Raw genomic sequence first — 18,391 nt, 5'->3', positions numbered from 1 at the left:
AGTCGAACTAAGATTTACAAACTCCTGTCACCTGTGGGTGCGAATGAACTAGTAAGTTTAAAAATCTTAACTACTTAAATTTACCAATAGTTTCTGTAACTTGTCCTAATAATATTCTGCCATTCTGTCATGGCCAATTGCATAGTATTTCCTGGAAAACAATTTGACAATTTTCAACTTTCGGTTCCAGGAAAACTTTTTTAATTAGACGCTTACATCATTGCAAAAATATTGATGGTCTAGCAAGATTCTTCCTTTGACGAACCATGTAAATTATCACTAAGTACCGAGTAATCTGGAAAAAAAATACAGCACCACGTACTTAAAAAAAATTAAAGTTGTCACATATTTCTTCTTACCTTGTCAAAATTTATTGTTTATTATGGGTTTTGTAAAAGTAGTCCTAATATAAAAATCTTCACTTTCGTCTAATGCTTGTAGTCCGTTTCTGTGTGTGTTACATTTTAATGTTGTGTCGTTGTTCTCCTCTTATATATTTAATGCGTTTCCCTCAGTTTTAGTTTGTTACCCGGATTTTGTTTTTTGGCCATGGATTTATGAGTTTTGAACAGCGGTATACAACTGTTGCCTTTATTCAAAAATACAAAAAAAAAAATTATTCTCCCAGTCATCCATGTTTTAAAAGTTGTCTACGAATATGTTAAAATAATTAATTTACAGCTGCAATATTTAACCTATTATCTCGCGTTACCTTTTCTCAGTGTACATTTCGCCTTTATCAGACGAACCACTCCATTCAGACTATCTTCTTGAAGTGTAGAATCCCTCATATGCAGTTTGAAATTTGAATTTTTGGCACTTCCATTTAAGTATAGAAATTCTTCTTAATACACTAATATTCACCGACACCACTATATAATTTACATGCAAAAACAAGGTATAAATACATACAAAGTCATATTTAAAATCTAAACTTTGATCGACTCAGCTAGTGTCATTTTCACTGTTATCACACTTAATTATGACTTCTTTTTTCATCGTTAGAATCAGAGACACACATATATATAAATATATGTCGAGGGTCAATTATTATGATCTTCCAAATACCGTTTCGATCCCTAACATCACTAAAGAGACATTTATTGTCGAAATCTGGATCTGGTGTATAAAAAAAATTGACACCTTATGTTTGTGGCATAACATCTTGGCCACAAGTTTATTGTTTTCTGTTTAGTATTAAATTTGTATCCATTTTGTTACATCTTGTCACGGATCAATTTTATTTGGCAATCGCCAATGGCAGTCAGCAGGGTTAAAGAACATCAGTTGTTCTAACTGTTAGTCAAATGCGTTTTGTTTAAATTTATTTTTTCACTTTTTTGGTCTTTTGGAAAATGTTATTTGTGCTGTATTTAGACCCTTCTACATCGAAATTTGTTTTACATGCACACGAATAAAAATTGCGGTTTGTATCTAACACAATCATAGGTTAGAACGTAGTTTTCAATTTAGACTTGTATATATATATATTACAGTACATGATATATAACATCTCCATGCCTTATATATCATGTACTGTAGTACGACGCTAGATTAAAACTGACGTGGAAAGGTAACACCCGGCCACCGAAAGCTTCATTTTTATGAAGCCCAGGTGGTCGTGTGGTCTAGCGGGACGGCTACAGTGCAGGCGATTTGGTGTCACGGTATCTCAGTAGCCCGGCGAGGGAAGAACAAAAAAAATTGCGAAAGCAAGTTTAGAGATCTAACTTTGTTGGGTTGATGTTTAGACGAGTTGTATATACAAAATATACACAGCCATGTATCACCATCACTGCTGGTGATCCGATGGATACATCTGTTGTAGAGTTGTCATTGGGTCAGACGTACTTACATACATATTGTAGAGATGTCACTGATTCAGACGAACTTATAAATATAATTATTTCTGTGACTGTATCTTACATTAATTTGTAGGATCCTTTACTATAGATAATTTAGCTGATCTGTAAAAATAACATCTTCATGCCTTATATATAAGACAATATCTGAAAAAGTCTAATTTCCATGTTCCATCTTTCACCAGCAATTATTTTTTTATTCAGGCATTTTTTTTTAAACTTTAAAGTTTCAGTATTAACTAGAGAATATAATTCACCAACTGCACCCAATTAAACATTCTTTTTAATATTTCTTCTAAAATAATATTATAATTTAAATGGTCAACCCCCAAAAATCATGTTGTCCCCTGTTATTTTATGAAATTAAGTAAACAGCCTTACGATTTTCACAAATCTGATAGATTATATAAAAAATCTTCTCCATTACTGGTCTGATTTTGTCATAACCAAAGTATGTAAGAATATTTTGCATTTTTTAGGGTCTTTTAAATGTTGTCCCCAGGGGTAATTTCCCTCCTGTTACCGCTGGGTTTTTTCACCTGTGGACACGTTTGAAAGACCAAAAATTTATTTCTTAAATGCAATGTGAAGAGCATCATTTCCTGAGTGTATGACTTCATATGTTTAGGTAAATAGCAGCCATTTTGAAAAATCTGAACTCCCCAAAGATAAGAATTTGGAGAAAAATAATGTTGGTGTTCTCTCCTGTTACAGCCTTTTTGTGTACCTTCTGAGAATATTTCATTCTCAACACTATAACAGTACATGTGTTTTTATAGTATCTTATCAAATTGATATGTAGATGGAAGTAAACTTCTACACAATTTGAGTAAATGAACAAAACGTACTGCGTAATTCCTTTCTGTTACGTTCTGTCATGTTACCTGATAAAAAGTAACAGCATAACCATAATCAATAACAGGAAGGATGTTCAAGACAATTTCACTGATGAATCAGAAAGTAAATCTAATATATGCCAAACATTTCATTTAATATAAGTTATCATCACCATATTAAATAAATTTCAAAACAATATACAGTATATTGAATGACAAAAATAGGTTTTCGGTTTTGATAACAGTAGAGAACATTGTGCAGATAGTAACAGAAAGGAATTTATTTATGAATTTTTCATTACCTAGTCAGATTTTTCATCTTGCAAATACAGTTTCAAAGGATAAATGACATTGTTTGCTGTTACCTTCCAATTGTGACCAATCTGAAATGATGTATTTTTCTTAAACTATAAAATAAAGCATTTTTTTGGAGAAAAAAATCCTTTCTGTTACCAACTCTGTCCTGTTACCGTTGTTCTGTTTCTCAAGATTCTTTCATGTTACCGACATATCTGACTCTCTTTTACCATATCTTAACCTTTTGTATTGCAAATGTTAAAATCAATAATTGGCATTTGATAAACTATTGCACAGGATATACTAGCAAACCACAAATAGTGTCTTAAAAACTTATTCCTTATTTCAATTAGAAACGTTTTAAAATTGATTCACTTGGGTAACAGGAAAGAACTGGATTTTTTTGTTCCATTTTTTAAATTGCCGAAAATTAGACTTTTTTTAGATATATTGTCTCATGTACTATAGTACAACGCTAGATTAAAACTGATGGGGAAAGGTAACACCCGGCCACCGAAAGGTTCATTTTTATGGTGGTCGTTTGTTCGTGTGGTCAAGCGCGCCGGTTACAGTGCAGGCGATTTGGTGTCACGATGCTCGACTCAGCAAATGTCTTTTTCTCTTTTACCAAACTCATGACTAAGGGAGCAACCATTCTGCAACTTCAAAAAAAAAGGGGGGGCAGTATGGTTTTACCCACGCGATTTTTTTTTACAGATTCCTTAATTAACGAATATCTTGATAGTTAGAGGATAATCCAGTTAACATTAGTATGTCATTGAAAATGTGCAATATCCCCTCTGTCACAGCGTATGCATGGTGTTGTCCCACTCCAATTTTCATACGTTACACGTGTGCATGTTCACATAATCAGTGTATACAATTAATTTGAGGAGGCATTCTTCTGATGAAAAAAGCTGTTCCACCAGGGTAATGAGAAAAAACGACTGAAATCGACATAACGAAATTTTTACGGTAACCGTCATGAATTGATTGAATGTTACGATGTCTCAACTCACAGGCGACTTGTTTTCGCCGTTTTTGTTACTAATTATAATACAATTGTTTGACCTTTAAATTTGCCGATTGTGTCCTCATCCCTATTGTGCTATTTTGATAAAGTGATGATTCACATGGCGATGCAGGTATAGCAGACTTCTGTTGGTTCTTAGCCGTTTTGAGTTCAATCGATCACCTCAGATTTTTTTCTTTTATCTTGATGCATTTTTCAAATTGAATTACGCCTCTAACTCAACTTATAGTTAAATTGGGTTTCGACCAAATTGGAACGCATGGAGTCTGTTTGTTAGTTTAAGATTGCATTTGTTTGAACTACTGAATTTGAACTTGCCTTGTTGAAATTATGAAACAATTACAAGAGAACAATAAAAAATCGATATCTGATTTTTTTTTCCTTTAAAAGAAGGTTATTTAAGATCCAACAATTTGTATGAACCACGATCCACTATAGAAATATAATTCATCGATCAGGTCTCGAATACCAATGATGTTACACCTCAGTGATTAATGTCTTTTCCTTTCTGTTAGCATTCCCAATTCTTTGATACATCTATGCCAATTAAGGTAGCACAATACAAAGATGTTTTTACTTCCAATCACTAACCTTTGAAATGCTGTAACTTTCTTATGAATGCATAGAAAATAACAAAAGAGGTATATATAGATAGATAAAAGATTAATCTTTTAAATGAATGCAATATTTTTATTATGCAATCATTATGAGTGTAATCAATAATTCAGGGCCGTAACTAGCCTCTTTTTAATAGTGAGGCAAAACAAAATCGCCGAGCGTAGCGTGGCGAAAAAAATTTGGCGAGAGGTCTGGGGAAGCTCTGAGAAAAATAACGTAAAATCATGCATTCTGAGCGTTTCACGGACTCTTTCTTACATTGAAACGCAAATAATCTTCAGCTATTTTTTCGAAAATATTCTGGTCTCAAAGCAAAAACATAGATTTATTGTAATTTAAGACTTTTCGGTTTTAGGGGCAACATTAAAAGACCGATATGTAGGTTAAAGTAAAAATCGTATTTCTCATAATCATTAATACCGGTTCTGTCTGTCTACTCTTATCTTGTTTTGTGCTGACTTTGGTGATTTTTTTTATGACTAGATTTAAATATAGTGATAGTGCAGTAATATACTTTAAGTACTAGTACTGCTTAAGTCGACACTAGGGACCATCTTGACCTTCTTTTACGGTATTAATGATTATTGAAGTCCAAGACTCTCCAGCAACTATCAAGATGAAGAACAGGAATAATAAATGACCATTTATCATTTATATTTTTTCTATGCATTGACTTTGTGTGCGATTAGGTCCCGTGCACGTTTACTCCATATTCCTTTATTTTCTGTCTTAACACGACCTAATGCAAGTTTAACCCTTCAATGTTAAAGGTCATATGGCAGTACATTTTTTTTTTCAAATGGTTTGATACCGGGAAATTGGTGGTCTTTCTTTAATTTAAACCATGCCAGCTATGTAGTTTTATCCACAGGAGCTTGGGTATATGATACAGATATTTTCTTAATTTTTTTGTTGTTGATTAAAATAGTAAATTTTCTATATTTGTAATACATATCTATCATTTCTGTGCATGTCTCACCTATATATAGCTAGTTTCGAGTGATTTAAACGACTCAGAGAAATTACCCAATTTTACAATCCATACTAAGAAAAATTGCCGGTATTTTCTCTGAGTCGTTTAAATCACTCGAAACTAGGTGAGACATGCACTAAAGTGATAGATATGTATTAATAATATAGAAAATTGAATATCTTAATCAACGGGAAAAAAAGACAAAAAAATATTTGCATTCTTTGATATCAAGTTCAATTATCCATGCAGAAACGATAATTTTTTCTGTGTCCAGTATAGCATCGTAGATAGATATAGGAAGATGTGGTGTGAGTGCCAATGAGACAACTCTTCATCCAAATAACAATTTATAAAAGTAAACCATTATAAGTCAATGTACGGCCTTCAACACGGAGCCTTGGCTCACGCCGAACAAAACGCTATAAAGGGCCCAAAATTACTAGTGTTAAACCATTCAAACGGGAAATCCAACGGTCTAATCGATATAAAAAACGAGAGCATAATCTTAAAATATTTTCCGGCTCAATAACTGGAAATCGGGGATATGCAACATTGCACACGTTTACAAATGAAAAACAACACTCAGACTATAGTCATTAAGTAGGACAATAAAAGAACAAAAGACAAACCCGAGACACAGAAGTACAAACAATAGACCATCAACTCCGAAAACCAAAAGTAAAATAGAAACATAGATCACGACAAAAATGCAGGGGCGACATCAGGGAGTGAAGAGAACTTGCTTCTTGCAAGACACTTTCCGTAAAAACAATTTGATATAAAGACAATCTTTTTTTTTCATTTTTTTTTAAAATTTCCAGCATGAGGCATTTGCCTCATTTGCCTCAATGTAGTTACGGCCCTGTAATTATGTAATTAGTGGCAAAATCTGAGTAAGTTCACTTGAATGAATTTAGCTCTATCATCTCTTTAACTATACAGAAAATTTTAATGAAATCTTAATCAACACATCATGGGCTTCAAAAGGGTGTCTCAGATTGTCTCTATTGTATTCCAGTCTCTCATAAATCTCTAATTATTGTAAACATCCTAAGCACATAAAAGAAGATAATGTTTAATTAGGTGTAAAATTTGTTCTATACATTCTATCTAAAATCTGAGACACCTTTTGCAGATAATGGCCATAGGAACAACATATAATAAAATCAACCCTCTAGGGATACCTATGCAGAAGCTAATTTCATTTGAAAGTGGAAATTTGGTGAAAAATATTTTAGTCACAGCGTTATGGAATAACGGTTTCACAAATGATATCGGATATGTTCCTTACGTCGTAACTACAATCCCCTTCCCTTTCATGAATATGACCTACCGAATTAGACTATTTACCGGATTTGTAATCACATAAGCAACACGACGGGTGCCACATGTGGAGCAGGATCTGCTTACCCTTCCGGAGCACATGAGATCACCCCTAGTTTTTGGTGGGGTTTGTGTTGTTTATTCTTTAGTTTTCTATGTTGTGTCGTGTGTACTATTGTTTTTCTGTTTGTCTTTTTCATTTTTAGCCATGGCGTTGTCAGTTTGTTTTAGATTTATGAGTTTGACTGTCCCTTTGGTATCTTTCGTCCCTCTTTTTTTAACATTATAATTGGTTACATAATTGTAACAATACTAGCATTGCATTTAGTTGAAAGAGTGATCTGTTGGCTATCCAAAACTACCACTTTTATAAATTTTCAAGCATTATTAAGAAAGTTACAGCATTTTAAAACTTGGGAGTTGGAGTTATAAAATCTTTGTATTGTGCTACCTTAAATCGAAAAAAATCACCTAAAAACAAATCAGAACTAACCATTCTTACGTTGTTATTTCAAGATGATGTATATGTAAATACATATAAAATTAGAAGCTTCGCACCGCGATGCGAAACAAAACGGTGTAAAAAAAACACCCCACCCTTGTTCACCCCGGGATAAATAAAATTTTGTCGAAAAATTAAAAAAAGTTAGAAAAGAATTTGCCATAATAGAAAATAAAAAGAAAAAAATGTTTATTTGAAGACAAAAATTGAAAAAAAACAAGATAACCGTGTTTCGATACTTATACGTCATTTGATTTCTGTTTTAGAGTTCTTAATGAAGGTGGCTCTTTAATATCATTTATTTAGCGTTATTTCATTTTTTTTTCATTAATGTGTTACTATAGTTTTGTACTACTGTTGCAACATCAAATTGACAGTTTTGATAATTTAATGTGGGTGTTTTGGTTTAATTAATCATTTTGCTTTCTCGACTGTATTTATTTGTTTAAAGTCATGAAACCGAGGCTAATGGCGGCCCCCAGCATCTTTTTAGCTCCAACAAAATATTTTTAAAAATGAGCATTTAATAAGCCAAAAATACACAAAGAACCAGCCAAATTATGTTGAAACATGAACCAAATCAACATACAAACATTCAGCTACATATATGTAAAGGGTTTGTAAAAAAATAACACGTACGAAGCGCATCAGAAAAGCACATCACCATTATCGACACCATAAACTTTGTATCGTGATTCGTGGTCCTGTCCACTGTAATATAAAATGGCGCATTCAGAAATAAAAAAATCTAGTCGAGTGAGAAAAAACTTTTACGCTGTTGCAAAAGGCCATACTACGGGCATTTTCACCTCCTGGAGCCTGTGTAGTAGAAGTGTAGATAAATTCCAGGGACAAATATATAAAGGCTTCCCTGACATCAATAGTGCCCTTGACTTCCTGTCACCTTACTCCTTCAAATGCACTACAACACCAGTGTATGACGACCTTGGGAAAAGGAAAAATGTCAAAGAATACCAACATACATGCAGTAATTGTGATACATCATTGTCAACAGAAATCGTAAATGATCAATCAGAAAATTCAAGAAATCATAATATTAACTCTGTTATAACGAGTAATTCAACATCTGAGCTTATAGATTCTGACACAGATTCCAACATATCAGAACTGGAATGCCAGGATGACCTCGAGAACACCGTTATCTCAATTAACACTGACAATAACAATAACACAGCTCCACTAAAACAGCATGATGACCTTCAGTCACAGCAAACAGAGCTTAAAAGAGTATTTCAGCTTGCCAAGACATGCTGTATACGCCATACCCAAGACGACTCAAGCATGATAACCTGTAATTCTTGTAACAAATGGACTCATTACTCATGTACAAACTTACCACCTTATATCCTTTTTACTTTAAGCTCAACACAAAGAAAATACACGTGCCGAAAATGTGTTGTTATACCTGAAGATTTTATTCAAAAGTTGGAAAACAACAAAAATACATCGACCACCAACGCTTCATGTCAGACATCCATAGACAATCAACCGGATGGTTCATATCTAGACAGTGTAGCTAGCAGATTTCAAGAATCATTAGTAACATCAATCAATACATTAAATAGAGACTACCTAATCGTGAAAGTGACTTGACAGCAACCATAGAGAAAGTAAACAACATAGAGCAAATTCTAAAAGAAAAACTTGCAACAATCATAACAAAGTTAAGTCACTCAAGTGAAGAAAGAGCACAAAGTGATGCTTCATTATTAGAAATGGGTAAAAAAGTAAAACAAACTTCTGTGAAGCTAGATCAAATTCAAAAAGACATTAAAGTACTTATTGATTGAGTTAAGTCTGCCAATTGATATTTTATCGTATGTTTTTCTTTGTTGTGATGTTATGCTATTGTTTCAGAAAAAGGGAGAAGGTTTAGATCCATTAAAACGTTTAATCCCGCTGCAAATGTTTGCACCTGTCCTAAGTCAGGAATCTGATGTACAGTAGTTGTCGTTTGTTTATATAATATATACGTGTTTCTCGTTTCTCGTTTTGTTTATATAGATTAGACCGTTGGTTTTCCCGTTTGAATGGTTTTACACTAGTAATTTTGGGGCCCTTTATAGCTTGTTGTTCGGTGTGAGCCAAGGCTCCGTGTTGAAGGCCGTACTTTAACCTATAATGGTTTACTTTTTAAATTGTTATTTGTATGGAGAGTTGTCTCATTGGCACTCACACCACATCTTCCTATATCTACCAATTAATTCAATTCAAGAGCCATCACTCTACGAGCTAGTAGAGAAAAGCTGTATGATGATCCCTATAATTTAGAATGCAACACAAGACTTACCAAAAGATAGGAAGAAAATGGACGGAGTCGTACAACAAGTTCAAAAATTAGGCAATCAAATCAAAACGTCATCTGAAGAACATAAGAGCAAGCTTGAAGATATAAATGATACCATGCACGCGTTATCAGAAAATACAACTAAACCAATCTATGCATGCAAAGTTCAAAACAAATTTGAATTGTTAGAAAACGAAAAATTATGTACAAATATTGATGTTGAAAATGTATCTGATAAAATATGTGATAGTGATGAAAATCTTTGTACCAATTTTAATGAAAGAAATTAGCACAATGATGCATTTACACCAGTAGTAAATTCCCCAAAGGGCAACACACAAAATAAAAATTCTGTAGGTAATTCACCAAAGGGCAACACACAAAACAGAATTTCAGGCCAAAGTAGTCAAACAACAAAAAACCCTGATCACACAAGGCAGAGTATAGATAAACAAACCAATAAAAGAGGTAGCATCAACAAACAAAACACACAAAAAAAAAAAAGATTTTATTGTTAGGAAACTCTCACCTAAGACCAATTATAACAAATGAGTTTATTAGAGGCTACTCAGTAAGAAAACAGTTATGTTACACAATTGAAAAAACCAAATCATATATTAAATACTGAGGTATTTGATTGTATAGCCTTGCACCTCTTCACAAATGATGTAAGAAACAAAGAAAACATGGAGAACGCCTGTGGAGAATTCGCTTCACTAGTTGATAGCATACATGTAAAATGGCAATCTGCTTCTATAGTAGTCTCATTAGGAATATGTCGAGGAGACTCTTATATCTTGAACCAAAAAATACAAGAATGCAATATAATCTTGCAGCACATATTCATGCATAAAAAGTACATACACCTTTGTGATAATTCTTTCTTGGGGTACAGAGGCAATGCAAACTATAGATTTCTAAATTTTGACAAGGTACACCTCAACTTTGAAGGAACCAAAGTGTTTGTCACAAACCTCAAATATGCATTATATAAAGCACTTAATATTAAGAGAAATAGAAACACTCAAGGTAGTTGAATATCAGATCAAAACAATTATGACTGGAATTATCCATACTTTAGGTAATATGATTGAATAGGCACATATATGTAAAAATGTAACAAGACTTTAAATTGTTTATTATTTTTGCATTATTATAGATGTTATACTTATAGTTTCCTACATATACATGTACTTCTCTAGTTAAGAATTTAAGTACCATGGTCACTGTTTTTATGATCTGTATATGGATTATTATTTAATTTTTTAATGTGAGATTAAAGACTCAAAACACTGGTGCAAATGATATGTGGTAATACAAAAGTTAATAATATTAAAATCAGGACAGATAAAGTTAGTTAAAAAGACCATCATGACACTGACTTTTTATTTGTAAAACATGTTAAAAGATACATGAATGAGAACTAGATTTTATAGAAAAAAAAATTATATTATAAATGTATATCATAAGTAACATTTTTGGGGAAGACGGCTTCAAGCCGTCAATCCCCAATGGGGTTGACCAGAGTGACATTCCCTCACATCATTCATTTTGTTTTTATAGTGTGGAAAACCCCCCAACAAATCTTACTAAGAATGATGAGATGGGGAGACACAAATTAATAAATTGACTTTAAACACTTTTTTACACATTTCCCTTCTGTTTCTCTCGAAATTATCGTATATCGAGCTCTCCTTCACACTATTTACGTTTCTTTTACAATCCGGAAAAATCAGTATGACGAGATATTCTAAATATATCCAACCTACATTTTTATAGTGACGTCATTGTTGGAATGCCACACTACGCATAAGCTGGTTATTTAAATCATTCTCAAAGATTGTGCACTTATTAAAAAATAGTATTTGTTGAATTTAAACATAATGATGTTTGCTGTAGATGATTTAAACATCAACATGCAATACTTTAATTTGTAGGTCAACAGCTTTCAAAGTAAACAGGAAGTCCGAGGGGCTACATGAGATCGGGGAGAGAAACGATCTTTTCCATTTTTTTCTGTAAACTCTGTTTTGAAAATCTTCCTCCAATTCAGGAGCACCTCAATTTATGAGCTAATTATCCACTAAAATAAACACTTGAAATGTGACATTTAGTATATGATAAGTAGTCTTTCATTAAAACTAAATTTTGTGTACCAACATAATCATTGTAATAGTTACAAAAAAATTACAAATGTTGCATTTTGTAGTTTAAACCTATTTATTAATGAAATTTTACAAATATTTCAAAATGTAGGATTTGCGGAAACAAGCTTCACACAGTTTACATCAATCATATTGTTATTTTTATTAGTACCTGTATCCCTGTGATGAGAGATATAACTGGGAACTTTATCAATGGAAATTTAAAACTGAATAGATTTTTCAGTCCTAACTTTTTAAAAATTTTAAGAGTACTGTCACAAAAAATGGAAAATGGCCCTAGCCTACAGTCCCAGTCGTACACTATTAAGATTTCAAAAATAATTGTAGTTGTTGTTAAATGACAGAATTCAACTAGTTGAATTTTAGATAATTAACTATCAACTTTAATTGAATGTTTAGAAAATGTTGTGTCGTTGTTCTCCTCTTATATTTAATGCGTTTCGCTCGGTTTTGGTTTGTTACCCCGATTTTGTTTTTTGTCCATGGATTTATGAGTTTTGAACAGCGGTATACTACTGTTGCCTTTATTTAGATTTAGAAGATGCAGGTCTCTTCCATTGGTCTAAATTGAATCCTAAACTAAAGAAACGAAATTACATAAAACAACAATTGTTTCCAATAGTGCCAACCTTCCACATGTTCTAGCTGTTCTTTTTTTCTCTATATAAAGACTATCAAATATAACCCCCCCCCAACCCCCAACCCCCACCCCCAAAAAATGAAATAGAAACAAGGGCCGTCTTTCCCCTCAGAGCTATTCAGCTCTTTGATTGATTTTTTATTATTAACTCTTCTCCTCTACAGAGAGAGTCTGTCTACAATATCTTCAGACATAAATATTGTGCGAATCTATAAATTATAGAAATACATGTATGTACACACACGCAACAACTGATTTATATGTATACATTTCCTAAGAAAATGTACAATTTTATGAATATAAACAAATGTATATGTACTTTATTTTATACATCACAAATCTCTGTAGTACACAGTTACATGCAACTCATATTTTTATGACTTATATTTACTGGTTTTAGTGTATGCTTATTTTATTGATCATTGTAAGCACACATGATTTATACAGGAAAAAACTTGAAAATTTCAACATGGAATATCAATGGTTATATTAGTAAGGGATTTAACAAATTTGAAGACGATATTTTTGTTGACAATCTTTTACAGCAAGACATTTTTTGCTTGCAAGAAACCCACTGTGATCTGGATAATTGTTTAGAACTTCCAAATTTTCAAAGACCGGTTCATCTTATAAGACCTAGAACCAAACCTAGTGGGAAAAGACATGGTGGCTTGTCAGTATATATACTTAATACAACAAGACCGGGTGTTAAAATTTTAGAACATGCCACAAATGATTTTATATGGTTAAAGTTAGACAGAACATTCTTCGGGTTTCAGGAAGATTTATACATTTGTTTTGTATACAATCCACCTGAAAATTCTTCCTACTATAGAAAATTGAATTATAATATTCTTGAAATGATTGAAAATGATATAGTAAAATATTCCCAATCAGGAAAAATCATGATAGCAGGAGATTTAAATGCAAGAACTGCTTGTGAAATTGATCATATCCAAATGGATTCAGACAAACATATTCCATTATTTGACAATTACAAATGTGATTCTAGTCTAATTCAAAGAAAAGTAAAGATAGTTCTATTAACACTAGGAGCAGACAACTCATATCTCTATGTATATCTTCATCATTGCGTATCCTTAATGGCAAAACAATGGGTGATTTATTGGGTGCACACACTTGCTTCCAACCTTTAGGAAGTAGTGTTGTCGATTATTTTTTAGCATCTGAGGAACTCTTACCAAATTTCACATATTTTCACACTCATAATTTTTTACCTGATTTCTCAGATCATTGTCAGATTTCATGCATGTTAAAATGCAACACAAAAATTTATCAAAGAAACTTAAATCTAGCTTTAATGCCAGATAAATATATATGGGATGATAAGTCAGTCTCAGCATTTCAAGATGCCATAAATTCAAATGAAATCAAAAATTTTATTAGACAGTATAAAGATAAAATTTATGACCAAGATTCAATTAATAATGCCGCAAAAGATTTGAATAAGATTTTTCTAAAAGCCGCAGATTTATCACTAAAGAAAATTATTAGAAAACCAAAAAAAAAAAAGCAAGAAGAAGAAAATTAAAAAGAATAGAGAATGGCAAGATCAAGATATAATAAATTTAAAACAAAACTTATATCGAAAATACAAATTAATGCAAAATCACAATACAGATCCTTATGTACGAGGGTCCTTTTTTAAATGCCTGAAATCGTATCGAAAACAAAGAAGAGCAAAAATAAGAAAATTCAAACAAGACATCATGAATAAATTCGATAATTTATATGATCAAAATACGAAAGCCTATTTGCAACTACTAGATACAATTAAAAATATCACAAATAATAGTCAAAACAAATCTGAGAATACTATCGACCCATCTGAATGGCAAGAATACTTTCAAAAATTGAATAAGAATGAACAATATAGTGATGATTTAATTAAGAAGAAACTTGAATCATTCCATAATGAAAATGTTTTTAATGAACTTGACTACTTAATAACACCTGAGGAAATAGAAAAAGCAATAAAAAGTCTTAAGAATTCTAAATCGAGGGGATTCAGCATGATCTCGAATGAAATGATAAAATATAGCCAAACCGTTTGTATCCCTCTAATACAAAAACTCTTTAATTTAGTATTTTCAAGTAGTATTTACCCAAAATTATGGGGCCAAGGCCTTATCACCCCACTTCACAAGTCTGGATCTAATCATGATCCATCAAACTACAGGGGCATTACTATTGCAGATAACATAGGCAAGTTATTTAATTCAATTCTAAATAACAGGTTGACAAAATTTTTAAAAACTAGAAATATAATTAGAAGTGAGCAAATTGGTTTTACTAAAGGATGTCGCACAACAGACCATATGTATGTGTTAAATACCATCATTCAAAAATTTGTGAAAAATAATTCGAAGCCTCTGTATGCATGCTTTGTAGATTTTAAGCGTGCATTTGATTCAGTTTCACATCTCCACCTTTTTTATAAACTTAAATGTATAGGTGTTGGAACAAAATTTTATGACATTATAAAATGTATGTATGAAAACACAGAAACTTGTGTAAAAATAGATCAACACAGGACAAACCTTTTTAAATCAAATATAGGAGTAAGACAAGGGGATAATCTCAGTCCCTGTCTCTTTAATATATATTTAAATGATTTGCCAACCTATTTTGACCAAACATGTGACCCAATCCCATTAAATACACATCCCTTAAATATTTTAATGTATGCTGATGATGTAGTACTTTTATCATCAACAGAGCAAGGACTTCAAAATTGTGCTAACAAATTAAATAAATTTACAGTTGATTATAAAATGACAGTTAACACTAAAAAGACCAAGGTTCTTGTATTTAACAAATCAGGAAGACTTAAAAATATTGAAATATCATTAGGAAACCAGACTTTAGAATGTGTACAGAACTACACATACTTAGGTATAAATTTTTCATCATCTGGGAGTTTCCAAATAGCAAAGAAAGAACTTTATAACAAAGGAATGAAAGCATATTTCAAATTAAGGAAGACCTTTTCAGTGGAAAGCCCAAAACCTAGTACTTTATTACACATCTATAACCATACAATCCGACCAATCTTGTTGTATGGATCTGAAATTTGGGGTTATATACCACATAAGAAACAAATACATTTGGATAACTTTATATCAAAAGAAACTGATTATCTTGTACTAGAGAAAATTCATACTAAGCTTTGTAAATTTTCACTTGGAGTTAATATAAAAACACCAAATACGGCATGTAGAGGAGAACTAGGTTCACTCCTTACACTGTATTATGTAATAATGAATATGGTAAAATATTGGATCCATCTTATGAAAGATATTGAACCTTCAAATATTATTCTAAGGGAAGCCATAAATCTATCTCATTCTATGGACAAACATAACCAGGAATCTTGGATAGGAAGCATTAAACATATATTTAAATTTCTAGACTTAGAATATCTATTTGTTAACCAGTCAAACTTTAAACAAAACTCCATTCTAAAAAAAGTAAAAACATCTTTAACTATTAAATTTAAAGAAAGCTGGTTAGCTAGTTTAGAAAGCAATTCTGGGAAGTGTACTAATTTACAATCTGGCAATAAATTAAGAACTTACAGAAAATTTAAAAATATTTTTATGTTTGAACCATATTTAAAAATGAATTCAAAAAAAGACAGGCAAATAATCACAAGATTTAGAACTAGCTGTCATGATCTTGAAATCGAAAGAGGGAGGTATATTGGAATTAAAGCTGAAGACAGAAAGTGTAAGCTATGTAAGAACGCAGTTGAAGACGAACTACATTTCCTTTTAAAATGTCCTGTTCTAAAAGACACTCGATCTCAACATCTATCTAATTTAAATTCAAAATTCAAAAATTTTTCAAGATTATCTGATGAAATGAAATTTGTTTGGATTCTTTCATCTGAAGATTTGTTTGTTACTTCAAACTTATCTAATTTATTGCACTCCCTTTTTGAAGAACGAAAGAAAATTATAGAAAATGTTGTTGTTTGAAAAAAAAATAGAAGAAAAATATATATAGATATATATATATATAGGAAATAAAATTGATCAGGAGTTGTCTCCCATAGACCTAGAACTATAAAGATTTATGTAATTTCTCCAGGTCACAGTGGCACCCATAACAACTATGTTTTGTCACTAACTTGGTTTATATCAGGTTAATTAGTGTAAATGTGTATTCATGTGGTTTTTTGTTCAAATGTACTTTAATCATTCGACTCATTTTCTGTGCTTTATTTTGTAATTCATTTGATTGTATAGCTCAAATTCTTTAATTTGTCCACTTTCAGAAGAAGTTTACTTTTTTTTAATTGCTTGCTTCCAGGAAGCAATTCGCCGGACATATTTTACGTATTGTTATGATATTGTAATTATTATGTTTATTTATGTTGGCCTAATTTGTGTTGTATGGCCTGATAGTTGTTTACCAAATAATCTTATAACTGTGCAGTTTAGGAATCACTGGAACAATCACAGAATGATTGGAACTTTCTAGAATGATCCTTATAAAAGATGCGTAATTTAAACTTCTACGTTATTCCAGAAACTTCCGTTGTAACTTTCCAGGATTTTCCACAATGTTCCATTATAGAGTGTTCTAGAATTTTCCATGACAACACTATATATACAGACACTAAAGTTAAACTCTCATAATTAAACTTGGACTTAGACATTGATAGACATTAGTATTCACGGCATTTGGATTGACACTTTTATTCTACAAACAACATCATACTGGATTGTGACCTTAGTAGTGAACATAATATTCAGATTGGATTCCGAAAGATTTCCGGATACAGATAAAGAAAAAAGAGTGGACTCATATTTTGACAGTTAAGTTATCAGTAATATTTGTAAAATACTTCTTGTAAACTTTTGTATAATAAATATTGTTAAATTTTAGTATTGATTTGTGTCTTTTGTTGGCTACAATTTAAAGGCGATTTCTGGCCGTAACAGAAATTGGGGGCTCGTCCTGGGATCTTAAAAATATTTTATTCAAAATTTGTTTAGTATTTGTATTATAACTAGCCACCAAAATTCTACAAAATGGCATTTGATGCTGGTAAATTTTTGAAAACGCCAGACCTGGAGAGTTTTGATAATTTAAAGAAAGAGGAATTAGTGTTGCTTGCTAAAGAACTGAAATTAGTTTTTAAAGTATCTATGAGAAAACAAATTATAAAAAATTTGGTTATAGACAAATTAGTTGACGCAGAAATTTTAGGTGAAGAGGCTCTTGAACTTAAGGTCGAAAATATTGACGCCTTTAAATTAAAACAGCTTGAATTAGAACATGAACTCAAACTAAAAGAACTGGAAATGAATTTGAAGGAGATGGAGAAAAGAAAAGAAGATGAATTTAAATTAAAACAGGCAGAACTGGAAATGAAGGAAAGGTTAGAAATGGAGAAAAAAGAAAAAGAAGATGAATTTAAATTAAAAGAACTTGAAATGAGAGAAAGGCTAGAGATGGAAAAACTGAAAATTGAAATGGTCAAAGAAGAAAGCAACACTAAAGTCCAGTCGAAATCAGATTATTTTGATGCAGCAAAAAATATACGTTTGGTTCCGAAATTTTGTGAAAAAACAGTTGATAAATATTTTCCACAGTTTGAGAAAATTGCTTATAATTTGAAATGGCCAATGCCGTATTGGACTACGATGCTGCAAAGTGTTTTTGAGGGTAAGGCAGCTGAAATATACTCCGCACTTTCATCAGAAAAAAGTTCTGATTATGACACTGTGAAACAGGAAATTTTGAAAGCCTATGAGCTAGTACCAGAAGCATATAGACAGAAATTTAGATCTTATAAAAAGTTT

The 18,391-nt window shown here is 31.8% G+C and overlaps 1 protein-coding gene across 1 annotated transcript in view; it reads right to left on the bottom strand.

Annotated features, from left to right (window-relative positions):
• Positions 1-210, bottom strand: part of LOC143063067 (uncharacterized) — a 30,931-nt gene extending 30,721 nt beyond the window's left edge. The window contains exon 1 of the mRNA XM_076234995.1: positions 85-210. The gene's annotated coding sequence lies outside the window, so the exon portion shown is untranslated. The remainder of the gene's footprint in view (positions 1-84) is intronic.
• Between the last annotated feature and the right edge of the window lie 18,181 nt (positions 211-18,391).

Source organism: Mytilus galloprovincialis, chromosome 2 (genome assembly GCF_965363235.1).
Source record: "Mytilus galloprovincialis chromosome 2, xbMytGall1.hap1.1, whole genome shotgun sequence".
Taxonomy (NCBI): Eukaryota; Metazoa; Mollusca; class Bivalvia; order Mytilida; family Mytilidae; genus Mytilus; species Mytilus galloprovincialis.
Note: the sequence above shows the minus strand (reverse complement) of the source record. Positions and strands in the feature narration are given on the sequence as shown.